Genomic DNA, 5,610 nt, shown 5'->3' on the forward strand with positions numbered 1-5,610 from the left:
GGAAATACATCAAAATGTTAACACTGATAGTGTCAGGGTAAAGAGGTCAGGTATAATTTTCTGGTTTTCTCTATTTTCTAAGTTTCTAGGATAAGCTTTTAATGTAGTACTTACCTGTTTTTTAAATGTTCATTTATTTAATATATTTATTTTGGGGGAGAGAGAGAGAGAGAGAGAGAGAGAGAGAGAGAGAGTCCCAAGCAGGCTCCACACTGTCAGCATGGAGTCCGATGTGGGGCTCAATCTCATGAACCGTGAGCTCATGACCTGAGCCGAAACCAAGAGTCAGACGCGTAACTGACTGAGCCACTCAGACGCCCCAGTATTTCCCAGTTGATACAAAAAGAAGCAAAGACGTGTCCTAGAAAGACATATTCCTGCTCTTTCATAGCCATTGAGGTGGAGCCCGCATCAGGGCGGTGAGAAACTGGCGTCCTGTGTTTCTCTGTGTGCCCGCCTGTCCCCAGAACCTTGGAGGCAAAGGAACCCCTGCTGCACAAAGCCGATGCATCTTTTTTTTTTTGAATTTTTTTTTAATGTTTTATTTATTTCTAGGAGAGAGAGAGAGACAGCGTGAGCAGGGGAGGGTCAGAGAGAGAGGGAGTCACAGACTGAAACAGGCTCCAGGCTCTGAGCTGGCAGTCAGCACAGAGCCCGACGCGGGGCTCGAACCCACGAACCGCGAGATCATGACCCAAGCGAAAGTCGGACGCTTAACCGACTAAGCCACCCAGGCGCCCCAAGCCGATGCATCTTTATAAACTCCGGGTGTCGCGAATTGCCCCGGGACGACAGTGCCCCCAAATAAATGGTGAAGAAATGCCAGACGTTCACTAGAGCCCAGATCACTGACACAATTTACTTCACTCCCCAGAGGAGTCTCGGCAGCGGCCGCAGCAACAGAAGGCGCCTAGTCGAGTCCAGGACACCCAGCAGGTGCTCCACAAACTTTATTAAATAGTTTATTGTCAAGTTGGTTTCCATGTAACACCCAGTGCTCATCCCCACAAGGGGCGCCTGGGTGCTCAGTCCCTTAAGTGTCCACAGACTTTAAGTAAGTGCAGGAACGCTGGCTTCTGTGGCTGGTTCCCGGTCGGCCACCGTGGTTGTCCCCGCACTGCCCACACGGTGGCAGTGCTGCTCCGCACCAGGCGGAGTTCAATGTCAGTTCAGTGTCTGAGGCCCTTCCGTTGGCTCCAAAGGAGGACACTGTTGGAGTCAGCCTGTCCTTGGATGGGTGGAGGAGGCGGCATGGCCCTCTGGCTGTAGGAGGGATGCACCCCTCACCTTCGGAGAGCGGGACGCCTGTGAAGCAGACGGAGCACCGTAGGGGGAGGTGGACAGGCCAGGAGGCAGGCCGAGGGCCAGGGGCTCCCCGGGAAGGGCGCCCGTGGAGGGAGGCAGCGTGGCGAGATGGGTAGGATGCGCTGGGGGCGCGGGCGGGGGCCACTCAGACCACGGCTCCCATCCTAGCTTCTGCTCTGGCAAGTCCCGTAACCTCCCTGACGGCATTTTCTTACCCGTGGACTGGGAATAAGATCTCGAAGGCTGCTGAGAGGTTTAAGTCCGCTACTGCCTGCGAAGGGCTGAGCTAGACGCCTGGCCCCACGCCGGTCAGGGAGGCCAGTTACTGTCCTCACCCGTGGTTTTCGTTGTCGTCTTTGTTGTTAGTAACTGTGGCGTCAGTAATTACACGTGGACAGCCCAGAGAAGACTCTTGCCGTCCGCGGACACACAGACTAAATCTGTGACGAGGTCCCGAAATCACTTCTTCATCTATAAGCAGGTGGAAACTGAAAGAGAAAAGCGCATCCAAAAGACAAACGGTTTAGCTCCTCTTTTCTTTTTAATGAAAGGACATATGTGGGGGGAAATATCAAATGTGACTCTCGAGTTCCCTTGAGGGAGGGAAGAAACAATGTTGAATTCCTTCAGCTTCCTCCCCTGCGAAATCCTAAGGCCAAAGTTACTAAAGAATTGTGGGCCCGTCATCTACATGGGGGGCTGTGACCAATGGGACATCTTCACGGTGTGGCTCCTGGCTCCAAGCTGATCTTGTCTGCACCCTTATGGGCAGGCAGGATCCCTGTACTCCGCACGCGGCTGCCCTCGGGTGAAACACATTTTTTTCCCCTTATCTCTCCTAAGTGTATAACATATGACTGATAAGAAGAAGCAAAGAGCTAGAATCACTTACACAAAAAGGAAAGGAGAGAGAAGAGACAGCTTCTAATTATGTATGATAGTCTCCGATAAACTGCACAGTGGAAGGGGCCAAATGTTCTCCGATTGTTCTGAGGACATAAAGTAAAAGCACAACTTGTATATACCACACAGGGGGGTTAGGTTGAGTGGAAGGAGGAGTTAGGAAAGTATGATTCATAAAACTTCTCTAAGAGGAATGAATTAGAAACACGAGTCACACCCATTTTAAACGTGTTTTCCTCTATGTGTTTAAGCATGTGTGAAAATGCAGACCTTGATTCTTAAAACATAAGTCACAATGATCATGATCTATGTGCACTCATGTGCATGGTCCCTGGATCTCATCACTGTAGCAAGTGAACTATAGCAGTCTGAGTTGTCGTATTAGACATGAAAAGCTGTGCTATGCTGCCTAACAAATAAGCCCAAAATCTTCGTGGATTAAAACAAAAAAGGTTTATTGCTCACTCACACTGTATGTCCATTAGAGGTAGAAGGGCATCTCTGGTCCCTGTCCCCTCACTCGGGGGCTCAGACAGACACGGCCTCCGCTACCTGGTTTCTGGGGCACAGGTAGGGCTGGCTGTGTATGGTGAGTCACACTCTGGCTCTTAAAGGCTTCTGCCTCTTCACGACTTCCCACATAGCACTGAACAAGCAAACCACCCGTCACAGGGAAGTGAGACCCTACTGCGTGCCTGCAAGGAGGAATATTGGAATCTTTGCAGACAGCCCGGTGACTACCCAAGGCTTACTAGGGCCTCTGACATTTTATTTTATTTATTTTATTATTTTATTTTATTTTATTTTTATTTTATTTTTTTTAATGTTTTTTAAATTTATTTCTAGGAGAGAGAGAGAGAGACAGCGTGAGCAGGGGAGGGTCAGAGAGAGAGGGAGTCACAGACTCTGAAACAGGCTCCAGGCTCTGAGCTGGCAGTCAGCACAGAGCCCAACGCAGGGCTCGAACCCACGAACTGCAAGATCATGACCTAAGCGAAAGTTGGATGCTTAACCGACCAAGCCACCCAGGCGCCCCTATTTTATCTTATTTTAGAGAAGGGAGGTGGAGAGCATGAGCAGGGAAGAGGGAGAGAGAGAGAGAGAGAGAGAGAGAGAGAGAGAGAATCTTAAGCAGGCTCTGTGCTCAGGACAGAGCCTGATGCAGGCTTCGATCCCACAGCCCTGGGATCATGACCAGAGCCGAAATCAAGAGTTGGATGCCTAACTGCTCATTTTAAAGGGATCAATCTTTCAAGTAGATTTACCCTAAAACCTCATTTGTGACTGTAACAATGTCTGCCCTCCAAGATGGACCTCTTTGGGAAGCCTGACGCAGAGAAACTGTAAACATCCATATTCCATTCCCATGTAGAATAACTTGGACTGGATGCAGCCTTCCCCCACGCAGAGCAAGAAATAAACTCGCTTACTCAGCAAATCTAAATTTGGCTCCATCTGAGCACCAGGTGCTGGGAATACTAAGACAAAATAAAACAAAACTCTACCCCCAAGAGACTCACAGTCTAGTTGCCCTGTTGAATCAGAAGGCCAGGGTGTGGAGCAAGGTCTTGGCTGGATAGAGACCCACATGGGAGCCAACAAGATGGAAATGACTCCCAAAGATGCCAGCGTGCATGGCTGGTGAATATCCTTACACCTACCTTGACCTAGGAGCAAACACACCTGCCCTCTCCTCGGCATCCCTCCTGCCCAGGTATTTTTTTTCCCCCTCTCGCCCGCTCTCTTCCTTGCCTCCCCTTCTTCCTATGGCTCCCCACCTTGACACTCTGTGTCGGAACCCATTTCTCTGGCTCATTTCTCACCACTGTTGCCTTAAACTTCTGTTTTCTCCCCCACGGCACCATGCTTCCTGACTCTAAACGTTTGCTCATTCTGTCGGCCCCGCCTGCAGCACTGTACACATGTTCAGCTTCCACACGAAGTATGTAAATCCCTACTCCTGTGGGGCTCTGGCTTCATTTCCTTCTCCGCCTCCTTCCTTCTTCCGTAAGCGCTAGTCCTCACCGCCTCTATCCCACCGCCTGGTGATCATCTGTTTATGCATCTATCCTCCTCGCTGGACTGTGAATTCACTGAGGACACGGGCTGTGTCCCTGACTTACAGTATGGTGTCTGGTTAACGCAAACATTCCAGCCATGCGTGTTGATATTTCTGCGGCAGAGAATTAGGATGGATGATGAGTAAGAGACATCCAAGCATAAAAATATCCTGTATTAGCAGTGGAAGACTACTTGGCAAGGACAAAGAATGAAATCCTGCCGTTTGCAACAATGCGGATGGAACTGGGGGGTATCATGCTAAGTGAAATAAGTCAGCGAAGACAGATATCACATGTTCTCATTCATAGGTGGAACTTGAGAAACAATAGAAGACCACGGAGGAAGGGAAGAGGGAAAAATAGTTTCAAACAGAGAGGGAGGCAAACCATAAGAGACTCTCAAATACAGAAAACAAACTGAGGGTGGATTGGGAGGGGAGCAGGGGACAGGTAAAATGGGTGATGGGCACTGAGGAGGGCACTTGTTGGGATGAGCACTCGGTGTTGTATGTAAGCAATGCACCACGGGAATCTATCCCCGAAACCAAAAGCACACTGTGTACACTGTATGTTAGCCAACTTGACAATAAATTAGATATTTTTTAAAAGTATCCTGTATTAGGATAGTATTCTGAGTATGTGTGTGCAGAGGGGTGTGAAATGGAAATATGACTTGAAGGAGAAAAAAAATAACTTCTAACTATAGAAACTATAAATAACTTCTAACATAAAGAAAACATTATTCATGTGCTACTCACTGTGGCCCATACCTCACAAAGAGACATCACGTGCCGGTCCTGCCGAATCTGAATCTTCAACTTAGCAAAATCCCCAGGTAATTCTTGGCATAGTCCAGGTTCTGAAGTGCTGGTCTAACTCATACCAATTACAAGAGTAGTAATAAGAGTGAATAACATTTGCTGAGTCTTGATAACGCTCCATGTTTTGTCTAGATGCTCTCCCTGTCCTAACTCATGTACCTCTCACAGCAATCCTATAAGATGGATACTATTTAACATCTTCATTTTTTCACAGGAGGAAACTAAGAGATTAAGTAACTTGTCAAGGTCACATAACTAGTAATAGTAAGAGTAGAGAAGAGAAAAGGATTTCCAGCAGGTAGCTCGGTAAAGGTGCATCGGAGGGGCTTAATATTTTAGTAAATGCTGCCTAGTGGAGAGCTGAGGTTGGGCCCAGGGCGGACTGCTTCTAGAGGTCCTGAGCACTCAAGCCTGATAAGTAGTTATCAAGTGCACCTCGGGGACTCGCCACAGCACCTGGCACAGGGCAGACCACCCACGGTCGACACACGAATGTGTGAATGAAGGGTAGTATGGTATAC

At 48.5% G+C, this 5,610-nt stretch overlaps 1 long non-coding RNA gene across 1 annotated transcript; it reads right to left on the reverse strand.

Annotated features, from left to right (window-relative positions):
* Positions 1-1,017: 1,017 nt before the first annotated feature.
* LOC120229903 lies at positions 1,018-5,386 on the reverse strand. The gene is made up of 3 exons (XR_005527869.1): positions 5,039-5,386; positions 1,521-1,793; positions 1,018-1,305 (listed from the first exon to the last, which is right to left on the reverse strand). It is a non-coding gene; the product is annotated as an uncharacterized LOC120229903 (long non-coding RNA).
* Between the last annotated feature and the right edge of the window lie 224 nt (positions 5,387-5,610).

This window comes from Hyaena hyaena, unplaced genomic scaffold (genome assembly GCF_003009895.1).
Source record: "Hyaena hyaena isolate Hyena2069 unplaced genomic scaffold, ASM300989v1 scaffold_36, whole genome shotgun sequence".
NCBI classification, from domain to species: Eukaryota; Metazoa; Chordata; class Mammalia; order Carnivora; family Hyaenidae; genus Hyaena; species Hyaena hyaena.